The sequence below is a fragment of the Lactuca saligna genome, chromosome 2 (assembly GCF_052625555.1).
Source record: "Lactuca saligna cultivar CGN05327 chromosome 2, ASM5262555v1, whole genome shotgun sequence".
Classification (NCBI taxonomy): Eukaryota; Viridiplantae; Streptophyta; class Magnoliopsida; order Asterales; family Asteraceae; genus Lactuca; species Lactuca saligna.
Window position 1 is genome coordinate 53,882,905 of NC_136418.1, and position 14,547 is coordinate 53,897,451.

The window sequence follows — 14,547 nt, forward strand, 5'->3', positions numbered from 1 at the left end:
AACGCCTCCCATGCAGCTTAAAAACCTCCCATGACCAATTTCACCATTGCAACCTGCACATATCCTACATTCCACATGTTTCAGATGGATTGCAAAGGGTAATATTGGAAGAAAAAATAAGTATTAAAAAAGACTACCTGTATACACTTGGAAAGAAACATGGCAAACGAGGAAACATGCTTCCATGTTTATTTCGTGGTGGTGAGTTCATGTTGATGTTCAAGCTTTCTTGAATAGCCATGGCAAGCTGCTCATTTTCCTTTAAATCAGGATATTCATCTAATAAGATGGAGGTATTACTTAAGTAAGTATATGACAAATGAAATCATGGCGAATTTCTCAATTTCAACCTACCAATTACTTTTTTTCCTTTAGTTTTGTTGAATATGTAATGGGTGATATTCGCAGTTGTACGTGTACCTTGTTCACCAAGGAAAAACAGAAGAACTAGGGGAGAAGAAAAGAGGGATTAGAACAGCAGAAACAAGAAAAAACAGAGGAACAATATTGGTTGGTGCTATAGATAACGTAACTGAATAAAACTTGGTTCTTAACATATTAAAAGGACACTCGGTTACATCTATATACGCTAAATAAGATAGCATCCAAATATAACTTGAGGGGCAGACACAAGAATTTTCAACAATAGTGGCACCAAAGCCTGTAACAACAAAAAAGATAACATCAAGGCTTATCTAAAAGAAAACCAAATAAGCTCAATACACTTTAATAGCAACATGATAGAAGCATATGGCAGTAGAACTAATCAGGTTATGTATAAAACTAGATACATTATAGATTATACATAGATATAAATATAGGGAAATAATTTACATACCTGAACAACATCATTCCTTTGCTTCCTACGTTTTTGAGAGGCCTGAACTTGCAACTGGAGTTCCCTTATTGCATTAAGTATTTCTGCAAAGAATTTCCTCTTCCTCGTTTCTACTATATTCTTTTCTTCCTGCTCTAATTTTGTTAGTCTGTGCAGCAAATGATGTTAAAAGAAGAATAAGTATTAAACTAATAACTTCTTTTTCCAAAAGCATACAAAGAAAATTCATAAACTTTTTATCAACTAGTCAAAGAAAATATGTAGTTTTTCATTCCATCTCATAATGAACGACACACAGGTCAAAAGCTACAAGGCAGTTCACGTAGACAAATAGAAAAGTAGAATTCAACTAGAGAGAATTGCACTGAGATTATTACAACTGAGCATACCATGATTAGCCCTAAGCTGTCAATTACACTAAAACAAAATAACATACTGGTCGAACCAAAATGGGGAAAAAAATTCAAGTAAAAAGATCAACAAGAACTCAAAATTGAAGTAAGGGAAGAATTATAAAGAAGCCTACAACCTAAACCTGTACAATTTTCCAATCAACAATAGTAAATTCGCAAACCGACCCAAGTTCAAGCATCGATTTCAAACAAAAACATAAATAATTAGCCCTATTCTGCCGATTAAACAATAAATCATCCTAACAAAACAATAAAATCCAAGAAGCAGTTATAATAAGAGAAACAGAACCACGAAAGAATTACAGAACAGAACTCACAGGCGATGAAGCATCATCAACCTAAACCTGTACTACCAGCCTCTTCGTCCATTGGTTGATCGATCTTCTGCTCCAAAGCCCATATGCCACCATTGTTTTCGATCTCTTCAGTCAGATCCATTTCAATTCTCTAACCCAAGATTGAAGAAACACCAACAAAGAAATCGATGGACTTGAACACGCAAGATCTCATAGTTCTTTGTGTTGTTGGCCTCCATAGTTGACTGAAGATGGTGAAGATTTTGCCCTAATTCGTCGGTATGAGAGGAAGAAGAAGAGATGTATACTGTTAACAGATCCAAATACAAAAAGATACCGAGTGTGGATGGAGAAAAGGTAGATGAACGATGGTAAGCACAACATACCTTTATATAACCATAAGAGAAGAATCGAACCCGTCAATCGGATGTTGGGCTTGTAAGGAGAAGCGATTTTTGACTGGTGGGAAAGGGGGATTTGAACCTTTGTTTGTGGTGGTGTTGGTGGTCAGATGTAAATGGGGTGTTGGGGTCCTGAATCTTGAAGAGTTAATACTTGGGTGGCCTTTTTTCTCAAGAACAGCAGAGATGAAGTAGGTGAAATCACAGCAGAGATGAAGCAGATAATGAAAATCAGAAGCTTTTTTTCTTCATTGAGATGATGAAGTCGAGAGATGGAGATGAAATCGTAACCTTGAAATAGGTTGCGCAACAGTGTGAGGAGAATAAAAGATGCGTCAAAACGCTTAGGTCAAAGAGGTAGCGGGCTTTTCTAATTTTTTCGGCTTTTCTTTTCCCGCTTGTAACTAAAGAACGCGCGTTCATAAAAATTATAAAGCGACACATACAGAGGGCGTGCATTTAAGATATAGCGCCTTCCGTGTTTTTTTAATTTTTTTATTCTGACAATAATTTAAGGGCGCGCAGTAATGCGTGACCTAAATCCTTAAATTTTCTGAATAGATAACACGTTTTTAATGTCACTCTCGGTTGCGTAACATATATTAATGAGTGTCATTGTTTGCGCGTCATAAAAGGCTATTTTTCTAGTAGTGAGGGGCTGAAACCCCCTCGTATGCGGGGTGTACTCACCCCAGTTACGTTGGGTGTAATGAGTCATCATCGCATGCGTAGCTCGGACATGATGGCCGATGGGACAAGGCTCCTATCCTCTGGTACGTTGGGCGTAACTCGCTACGTGGGGCGTAGTTTGAATTTCCAAACTTCTAAATTGCGTAACATTCTAGTACGAGCTCTGTATTCCGCGTTCTTCATATCCATGCGTAGGTGAAACTGTACTCTATAACTTTCATTTAGACTCTGTCGGCTAGTCCATTTATAATCCGTAACTTCTTTATCCAATGTCCTTTTTCGATAAACTTTTCACCATTGTGCTACTATTGTTGAGGACTTTGTTTATCGTTTAGGTTGTTTCGGCCAAAAATCTCTCGATCTCTATTTCACGTTTTTAGCTGTCTACTACTATGTCCAAAACATAGAAAAATCATTACTTTCTCATACAAAGTCAAATTTGGACGTTCTGTTTATGCATGTTCACGATTTAGTATAATCTACGAATTTCTTTTAGATACCCAAGGCTGAAAATTATTTTATCGAAATTTCACTATTTTCGTTTATCAGGGTTTTACCTGTTTTCACAAGAATCATCGGTTGGTCCTAACTTCATTGTTATCACTCAAATTCAAGTGTTGTGAATATTTCTGAAAACGTTGACATGATATCTATCATTTAGGCATCCCAATTGAGACTTTCTGAACATTTTATTTTCGAAGCTATTTTATTAACTATAAAAAAACGGGTTACAAGGTTTGATTGGATGTCATTATATTAGTTTGATATTTTGGGTTGTCACATCATCCCCCCGTTAGAGGAAATTGTCACACCCCGAAAATCAAAGGCGGAAACATTTCCGAGGTGGACTACCACGTTGTGTATCAAATCCAATGTACATAGTAATCAAAGTAAACAAACATTACATTACATATATATGAAAGTTTACATTTGTTTCAAAAGTAAAGTTATACAAAATATACATATGCATCATATTAACAAAAGTTGAGACGAGTCTTCACGCACTCCGTCTTCATCAAAAGAGATCGCCGGGTACCTGTCTAACTTGGACCTCAGAATACAAGCGGTTTGAAAATCAGCATAAAGCTGGTGAGTTCATAAGCGGTTTTGTTTTATGAAAATGTATCGACTTCCTTTAGTTTTCGAAAAGACTTGTTATCCAAGAAAATCCCATATTTTCTTATGTGAAGTTGGTTTAGTTATCATTCATTACCAATTCGATTACGTGGTGTGTTTTACCCCAGGAAAATCCCATATTTTCCTAATTGTAAGATCAGTTGTATATCACAAAGTATAGTTTAACACACAAAACTATATAATGAAAATCTTGGGATCACTATCCCGAAAGAGATATAAGATAGTTTGACACATATGAAAGTACATATTTAAGATCATGGGACAATCATCCCGGACTAGACACGAGATAAGTTGATGTATATATGGAAATAAAGATTGAAAACCATGGGATCACTATCCCGGATAAGATACAGATTTGAAAACCATGGGATCACTATCCCGTATAAGATATAGATACAAAACCATGGGATCATTATCCCATATAAGATATAGTTAAAGAGCATGGGGAAAGACATCCCGCACAAGTTATAGATACAAAACCATGGGATTACTATCCCGTATAAGATATAGTTAAAGACCATGGGGAAAGACATCCCGCACAAGTTATAGATTCAAAACCATGGGATCACCATCCCGTATATGATATAGTTACAAAACCATGGGATCACTATCCCGTATGAGATATAAATACAAAACCATGGGATCACTATCCCGTATAAGATATAGATACAAAACCATGGGATCACTATCGCGTACTAGATGTAAAATAGTTTGATAATACCATGGGATCACGATCCCGAAAGAGATATAGATTCTAAACCCAAACTGTGAATAAGCTAATATTAATACATGTTGTGAGTCGGGTAACCATACTAATACGACAACGTGACCTCCTTGATGTTTGTCAGACGTCAAAACGATATCCAGAAATTTGTCACCCCAGGCGTGCCCGCCTAACTTTAGCTAGCAGTTAAGGTGTGGGATTGTCAGTCCCGAATAGATCTATTCACAAATTCCGCGCTCTCCCTCCAGGAGACTCTGGTTACACTTCCGGGGAGGATTTACTGATCATCCATAAAGGGTAGTGACTATCTCACAAACCAGTACTAAACTATTCACAGGGTTCTCATAAGATATCGACATACAGAAGATTATGAAACATAGTACAGTAAATATAGATACATACAACGAAATTATCTGACAATACATTCAAATGATACGGAGATAAACTGAATCAGACATAGTTTATCTAATAACTTGATATAGATATCAACATATGATAGAAAGAACAATAAAGACCCCCAAATTATTCCCATAACAATTTGATTAGTTTGATTGTTTCCTTAACTAAAATTCTTTTAGTTGTAATTGATAAGTCATTCCTTATGCTCAGCATAATACATAAGGAGTAAAAGAGTTTATAAGTTTGTCAGATATAATTTGAAACATATCAATGTTTTGATTTGGAAACAGTTGTAGTTTGCTTGTATTCCCCTCCTGAAAACATTGAAAACAGTGAAAAAGCCGTAGGGGTATGAACTCACCGGACGAGATATGTGACGGATTGGATGCTAAGAGTTGATCCGGGACTTGTAAACACACGAGGTTCCTAATTATGATGTAAAGATACACATTTGTATCTAATTAGGACTTAGATTGATTGTTGGATAGGGACAATTGCTTCAAGTCGCGAAAACACTCCGATATAAGTGTTTGGAGGGACCTGGGTGACGTTTAGGGATATGAATGATGCGAGGGACTTAGGAAATGAGTTGGGACTTCAAAGGAACACCCCCTTTAGGGAGTTTATGGCCACAAGACCCATTCTCCATGAGTTTACGACCGTAAACTCATGGTGGGGTCAAATATGGGCAAAAGTGACTTAAAACACTTAGGGGAATTGTACTAGGTTTGGTTCAAAGTCTTGGAATGGATTTTTAACATAAAAATGACACATTTTAGGGAGTTTACAGCCTAGCATGGTCTCATGGCTGTAAACTCCTATAAATCCATGAAAAGTTGTGTTTTTGGATCCCAAACTAATCACATGTGATTGCTAAAATTGTACCATAGTCTTATATGCATTTGTTTGTAATTTTGAAGGGATTTTTGGAGTTTACGGCCAATGAGACCCTTCTCATGGCCGTAAACTCTCATAGAGAGTAAATCCTTGTGTTTTAATGCCAAAAACTTGTTTATATGGACTTCTAAAGTTCATTCCAAGGCTTTAGGGGTGGTTTAATGTCATTTTGAAATGTTTTTATGAGTTTACGGCCAAAGGCTATGTGCTTAGGCCGTAAACTCCTAAATGTGATGCATTTGATGTGTTTAAGGTCTCCAAACCATTTTTAGATGATTCTAGGATTTACCACAAGGACATTGGTTGAGTTTCAGGGCATTTGGACATGTTTACAGACACTTAATCCCCCATTTAGAGGAGTTTACGGCCCATGCACATGTCTTGGCCGTAAACTCTTGTTTGTCCCCCAAAAATGATGTTTCAAGTGTCTAAATGCAATTATCAATGTTCTATAATTCATAACTAAGACATATAAGTGATTTGGAAGGGTTTAAGGGCATGAAAACCCTATATATATGAGTTTACGGCCCAAGAATGATCCTTGGCCATAAACTCCTTCAAACATCACAAAGTTCATGTTTTAATTGTTTAGAGTCCATATCTTGAAGCCATTTAGCCATATCTAAGTCCCAAACTTGTCAAGGAGGGGTTTAAGGGCTCAAAAACCCACTTAATATGAGTTTACGGCCAATGAATGCTCGATGGCCGTAAACTCATGAATATGGTCATAAATCATGTTTTGAACTTGAATTTGAAGGCTAAGGAGGTTACAATACAAGCTAAGGAAAGTACCTTAGAGATTTGATGCCCTAAATTTGAGTTTTGGACCCTTAAACTTGGATTTAGGAGAGATGTTAGAGAGAGAGTAGAGAGAGAAGTAAAAAGCTTCAAATGGATGCTAGAACACGTTTATATAGGTCTTAAAACTTGTACGCGGTGGAATTCTACCCGATACCGACGTTAAATGCGGCTTTTGGTCACACCCGATTAAGTTACCGTCACCCGGCGGGGACATTTTTAAAACTTATGAAATAATTATATTCGGGCTAATTACGTGAGTTCCTGAGTGATTTAGACACTCATTAAATTAAAATAAACATATAAGTTTATATTATTAACTCCAAAGAGAAAACGGAACGAATTTGATAACGGCGACTTTTCGGGTAGAACGGGTTTTGGCGACGAACAATTTCGGGTTGTTACATTAATATCCCCCTGTTAGAGGGAATTTCGTCCGGAAATGCAAAGAATAGGATATAGATCATGAGTTTGAAATGAGACACGAATGAGTTTATTACTTTGGATCTTCACTTTCTCATGTGGAATCGGGTCTCTACTCGGCGTTCTAGTGAATTCTCACTATCGGGGCGTGCTTCGTTTCGTATCTTGACTCTCTCTCAATCTATGTTATGAATCGGTTTTCTCATGGAAATTCCAACCCTTGATGACTTCGGTTTCCTCAAGGAATCACTAGGGTTTCTTTGAGTAGAAGCTTCTAAGGATTCGAGACATGATGTACTGGATAGATGTTGACAAGCTCTATGAGCATCTGAACCCTGAAGGTTGTAGAATCAATCTCTACAAAGATCTCGAAGAGTATGGCATGGAACTAAACTTGATGTTCGAATGAAATTCCCGGAAACTCTTCGGGACAGACATTTAGTAGAAGGAGCTACTAACTTCTCGTTTCTCAATGATCATGGAAACGAGGGATGTGGTAATTCGTATCAGGAAAACTCTTGAGTTTTAAAGCATGAAACAATACGAAAGTTTGATGCAGAAGATCATGAGAGTTAGGTCGAGGAAAAAGATATAGATAGGCGACCCTCTCGAAACCAAGATGACAACACGAATGAGACTTAGTCATTCCATGTTAAACGTAGCATCAAAGTATTTTCGTGAAAGGTTTCTCATTTAACCAAATGGAACAGAATAGTCCTCTGGACCGAGGATTCAATCTATAGGTACGAAGTTAGTGTTCTCAATCTCATTGGTTAGTCGTCTCGATGATGCGCATTTCGATCACATACGAGGAATTGAGCTTAGAAAACGTTTGAATAGATAGATAACAGGTTTCCCCTCTAAATACTGGAATCAAAAAGAGTTGCAGGTATAAGAGTTATCAAAGAGAAGTATACTTGCGGCAACAGAGGGATCAGTGGTGGTAGCTGCTTTGGGACAGTTCCTTTTGAAGTGCCCTGTTTCACCACAATTGTAGCAGGCCGGACTGATTCCTGCCCACGATGATTGGTTCGTTGGTTTGACTGGTTTTCTACAGGTTCGAGACAGATGGCCCTTCTTGCCACAGTTGTCGCAGATCCTTTTGCGACATGGACCAGGGATGCGGTGATGGTAGTTGCACTTACCACACCAAGGAAGGGTACCAGTGTATCCACTGGTGGGAATTTGGGTTGTGGATCCAACAGCTGAGAAAGCAATAGGGGCAGTGGCAGCATGGACTGCTACCGTTTGCTGTTTCTTAGAAGACCCTTTCGTACTCGGGGCCTTCCGCTTGTTCCGAGATTTCTTTTTGCTTTCACCTCCACTTGTGTCCGACTCGGGAGTGGTAGCTTCATCATCAGAGTTGTCTTCGAGATCGATTAATATTTTCGCAAGGCATTTAGCGCTGTCGTACGTGTCTGGCTTTGCAGCCAAGACATTCCCTTTGGTTGGCTGGGTTAATCCCCAGATGAATCTCTCGATCTTTTTACTCTCCGGGGTAACCATTCCCGGACAGAGTAATGCCAGGTCATCAAATCTTGAAGTATAAGCAGTTATGTTGGAACCCTTAATCTTAAGGTTCCAAAGTTCGTGTTCTAGTTTCTGAATTTCACCCCGAGGGCAGTATTCTGCAAGAAGAAGCTCCTTCATAGCTTCCGAACCCATGGCATTTGCTATAGGTAAGGTTAAGGATTTGACTCGGCCGTTCCACCAAGTCAGGGCTTTGTCAAGGAAAGTGCAGGCGGTGAATTTGACTTTGTCAGACTCCGAACAGGCACATATTTCGAAGATTGATTCGATTTTCTCGAACCATCGAGTCAGGGAAATGACACCTCCAGTGCCATCAAAGGTTGTGGGTTTCGCGTTTATGAAGTCTTTGTAGGAACCCCCTCTTCGGTGTTCCTGGCTGTCTTCTGGATTTTGGGGCTGGGGATCACCTCCGGAGCCACCGGGATTCATTTGAGACATAGCTGCCACCATTGCAGCAGTCGGAACTGTCTGAAGTGATGCGAGATCAAATTGAGGAGAAGGTGGTGGCGAAGGAGGATTATCGTTGTTCTTCGAGCTGGGTCTCTTTCTCAGAGGCATCTTGATCTAAAAAGATCAGGAAAGAGAGGATTATAAGTCCTCTGAATTGAATCAAGCGATATGGAACAGGGGATATCTCATCAAGATAGATATAGCATCATACTAAGCGATAAAGCAGGAAAGAGTTATCAAGACAGAACATTTTATCGCTAGCGGAATGATCAAGTAACATCGCGTATACAAGGATTTTCTACGAAGGATTTGGCTCGAGAAATACTCCCATAGTATTTCATGGTTCGCTGCAGCGACGATTTGTTGTTTGAGATATTAGGTAAGTTTTAGGCATGCTGCGTACCACAATCACTCCCAAGCACATGTTGGCCGTGTCTCAAATGAATATAGTTGGCCAGGCTATATTGATCCTAGACACGACTACATAACTGCCCAGGTTTAACCGCAATGTACAACACCCATTTACTTATGTTTTGTTCTACTTGTAGTTACGGATTTCGGCGGTTCGGTATACTTGTATACTTTTGAAAATACTTATAGTTTTGAAGATACTTTTATTTCAGAGCACTGAGGCCCTTTAGTGTTTATAGTTTTATACCATGTAAGGTTTGGTATACTCCGTTCACTATAAACAAGGGCTCTGATACCAATCTGTCACAACCCGAAAATCAAAGGCGGAAACATTTCCGAGGTGGACTACCACATTGTGTATCAAATCCAATGTACATAGTAATCACAGTAAACAAACATTACAGTACATATGTATGAAAGTTTATATTTGTTTCAAAAGTACAGTTATACAAAATATACATATGCATCATATTAACAAAAGTTCAGACGAGTCTTCACGCACTCCGTCTTCATCAAAAGAGATCACCGGGTACCTGTCTAAATTGGACCTGAGAATACAAGCGGTTTGAAAATCAGCATAAAGCTGGTGAGTTCATAAGCGGTTTTGTTTTATGAAAATGTATCGACTTCCTTTAGTTTCCGAAAAGACTTGTTATCCAAGAAAATCCCATATTTTCTTATTTGAAGTTGGTTTAGTTATCATTCATTACCAATTCGATTACGTGGTGTGTTTTACCCCAGGAAAATCCCATATTTTCCTAATTGTAAGATCAGTCGTATATCACAAAGTATAGTTTAACACACAAAACTATATAATGAAAATCTTGGGATCACTATCCCGAAAGAGATATAAGATAGTTTGACACATATGAAAGTACAGATTTAAGATCATGGGACTATCATCCTGGACTAGACACTAGATAACTTGATGTATATATGGAAATAAAGATTGAAAACCATAGGATCACTATCCCGGATAAGATACAGATTTGGAAAACCATGGGATCACTATCCCGTATAAGATATAGATACAAAACCATGGGATCACTATCCCATATAAGATATAGTTAAAGACCATGGGGAAAGACATCCCGCACAAGTTATAGATACAAAACCATGGGATTACTATCCCGTATAAGATATAGTTAAAGACCATGGGGAAAGACATCCCGCACAAGTTATAGATACAAAACCATGGGATCACCATCCCGTATAAGATATAGTTACAAAACCATGGGATCACTATCCCGTATGAGATATAAATACAAAACCATGGGATCACTATCCCGTATAAGATATAGATACAAAACCATGGGATCACTATCCCGTACTAGATGTAAAATAGTTTGATAATACCATGGGATCACGATCCCGAAAGAGATATAGATTCTAAACCCAAACTGTGAATAAGCTAATATTAATACATGTTGTGAGTCGGGTAACCATACTAATACGACAACGTGACCTCCTTGACGTTTGTCAGACGTCGAAACGATATCCAGAAATTTGTAACCCCAGGCGTGCCCGCCTAACTTTAGCTAGCAGTTAAGGTGTGGGATTGTCAGTCCCGAATAGATCTATTCACAAATTCCGCGCTCTCCCTCCAGGAGACTCTGGTTACACTTCCGGGGAGAATTTACTGATCATCCATAAAGGGTAGTGACTATCTCACAAACCAGTACTAAACTATTCACAGGGTTCTCATAAGATATCGACATACAGAAGATTATGAAACATAGTACAGTAAATATAGATACATACAATGAAATTATCTGACAATACATTCAAATGATACGGAGATAAACTGAATCAGACATAGTTTATCTAATAACTTGATATAGATATCGACATATGATAGAAAGAACAGTAAAGACCCCCAAATTATTCCCATAATAATTTGATTAGTTTGATTGTTTCCTTAACTAAAATTCTTTTAGTTGTAATTGATAAGTCATTCCTTATGCTCAGCATAATACATAAGGCGTAAAAGAGTTTATAAGTTTGTCAGATATAATTTGAAACATATCAATGTTTTGATTTGGAAACAGTTGTAGTTTGCTTGTATTCCCCCCCTGAAAACATTGAAAACAGTGAAAAAGCCGTAGGGGTATGAACTCACCGGACGAGATATGTGACGGTTTGGATGCTAAGTATTGATCCGGGACTTGAAAACACACGAGGTTCCTAATTATGATGTAAAGATACACATTTGTATCTAATTAGGATTTAGATTGATTGTTGGATAGGGACAATTGCTTCAAGTCGCGAAAACACTCCGATACAAGTGTTTGGAGGGACCCGGGTGGCGTTTAGGGACATGAATGATGCGAGGGACTTAGGAAATGAGTTGGGACTTCAAAGGAACACCCCCTTTAGGGAGTTTACGGCCACAAGACCCATTCTCCATGAGTTTACGGCCGTAAACTCATGGTGGGGTCAAATATGGGCAAAAGTGACTTAAAACACTTAGGGGAATTTTTCTAGGTTTGGTTCAAAGTCATGGAATGGATTTTTAACATAAAAATGACACATTTTAGGGAGTTTACGGCCTAGCATGGTCTCATGGTCGTAAACTCCTATAAATCCATGAAAAGTTGTGTTTTTGGATCCCAAACTAATCACATGTGATTGCTAAAATTGTACCAAAGTCTTATATGCATTTGTTTGTAATTTTGAAGGGATTTTTGGAGTTTACGGCTAATGAGACCCTTCTCATGGCCGTAAACTCTCATAGAGAGTAAATCCTTGTGTTTTAATGCCAAAAACTTTTTTGTATGGACTTCTAAAATTCATTCCAAGGCTTTAGGGGTGGTTTAATGACATTTTGACATGTTTTTATGAGTTTACGGCCAAAGGCTATGTGCTTAGGCCGTAAACTCCTATATGTGATTCATTTGATGTGTTTAAGGTCTCCAAACCATTTTTAGATGATTCTAGGACTTACCACAAGGACATTGGTTGAGTTTCAGGGCATTCGGATATGTTTAAAGACACTTAATCCCCCATTTAGAGGAGTTTACGGCCCAAGCACGTGTCTTGGCCGTAAACTCTTATTTTTCCCCCAAAAATGATGTTTCAAGTGTCTAAATGCAATTATCAATGTTATATAATTCATAACTAAGACATATAAGTGATTTGGAAGGGTTTAAGGGCATGAAAACCCTAGATATATGAGTTTACGGCCCAAGAATGATCCTTGGCCGTAAACTCCTTCAAACATCACAAAGTTCTTGTTTTAATTGTTTAGAGTCCATATCTTGAAGCCATTTAGCCATATCTAAGTCCCAAACTTGTCAAGGAGGGGGTTTAAGGGCTCAAAAACCCACTTAATATAAGTTTACGGCCAATGAATGCTCCTTGGCCGTAAACTCATGAATATGGTCATAAATCATGTTTTGAACTTGAATTTGAAGGCTAAGGAGGTTACAATACAAGCTAAGGAAAGTACCTTAGATATTTGAAGCTCTAAATTTGAGTTTTGGACCCTTAAACTTGGATTTAGGAGAGATGTTAGAGAGCGAGTAGAGAGAGAAGGTAAAAGCTTCAAATGGATGCTAGAACACGTTTATATAGGTCTTAAAACTTGTACGTGGTGGAATTCTACCCGATACCGACGTTAAACGCGGCTTTTGGTCGCACCCGATTAAGTTACCGTCACCCGGCGGGGACATTTTTAAAACTTATTAAATAATTATATTCGGGCTAATTACGTGAGTTCCTGAGTGATTTAGATACTCATTAAATTAAAATAAACATATAAGTTTATATTATTAACTCCAAAGAGAAAACGGAACGAATTTGATAACGACGACTTTTCAGGTAGAACGGGTTTTGGCGACGAACAATTTCGGGTTGTTACAGAAATTTCGTCCCAAAAGTATTTACAAGGACAAATGTTTACGGACTAGGGAAGAGATGCGGGTACTTTTGTTGCATCAGATCTTCTTGCTCCCAAGTGAATTCAGGTCCTCGCTTAGCATTCCAACAAACCTTCCCTATTGGTACGTGACTCTGTTTAGTTCTTTTAATTTCCATATCCATGATCTCGATGGGTTCCTCTACAAAGTTAGGATTTTCATTCAGCTCGATTTCCTCGAGTGGAATTACAAGAGTTTCGTCAAATAGACACTTCTTCAAGTTAGACACGTGAAACACCGGATGTACTTTGTTAAGTTTGATTGGAAGTTGGAGTCTATAAGGTACTGAATCTATCCGTGCAGTAATTACGAAAGGTCCAATGTACCTTGGGTTTAGTTTTCCACGCTTCTTGAAGCGTATCATGCCTTTCCAGGGTGAGACCTTCTGTAGAACGCGGTCACCAACCTGAAATTCCAAGTGCATCTTTCTTTTGTCGGCATAGCTCTTTTGCCTATCTCTTGAGGCTTTCAGTCGTTCTCGAATTTGAACCATCTTTTCAGTCGTTTCTCTTATGATTTTCGGACCAGTGAGAGTGCTATCTAGCACTAGTTCTTTTGCCAACTGCGTGTCACCCACTTCCGCCTAGCACAGAGGAGACCTGCACTTGTGGGTGTAAAGGGATTCAAACGGAGTAGTCTTGATGCTAGTGTGATAGCTGTTGTTATAAGAGAAATCAACTAATAGTAGGTGGATGTCCCACGTTTTACCAAAGTCGATTACACATGTTCACAACATGTCATATAGTGTTTGGATCGTTCTATCACTCTGTCCGTAAGTTTGTGGGTGATAGGTTGTACTCATGTCGAGTATAGTTCCCAAGGGTTTTTGTAGTGTCTGCCAACACCTTGACGTGAATCTACTGTCTCGGTCTGAGATGATAGATATTGGTAATCCATGAGGTCCCACGATCTCTCGGATGTAGCTTCTTGTTAGTTTCTCCATATTATTGGTCTCCTTGATAGGAAAGAAGTGGGCAGATTTGGTTAACATGTCGACGATCACCGAAATGGTATCATGACCACCCTGCGTGTTGGGTAGTTTGGTTATGAAGTCCATGGAAATCTGCTCCCACTTCTACTCAGGTATTTCGGGCTGATGGAGTAGACCTAAGGGCTTCCGATGTTCTACTTTGATCTTGGCGCAAGTCAAGCACTTTCCCACATAGGTAGCAATTTTTGCTTTCATGTTTGGCCACCAGTAGAGTTTCTTGAGATCCAGGTAC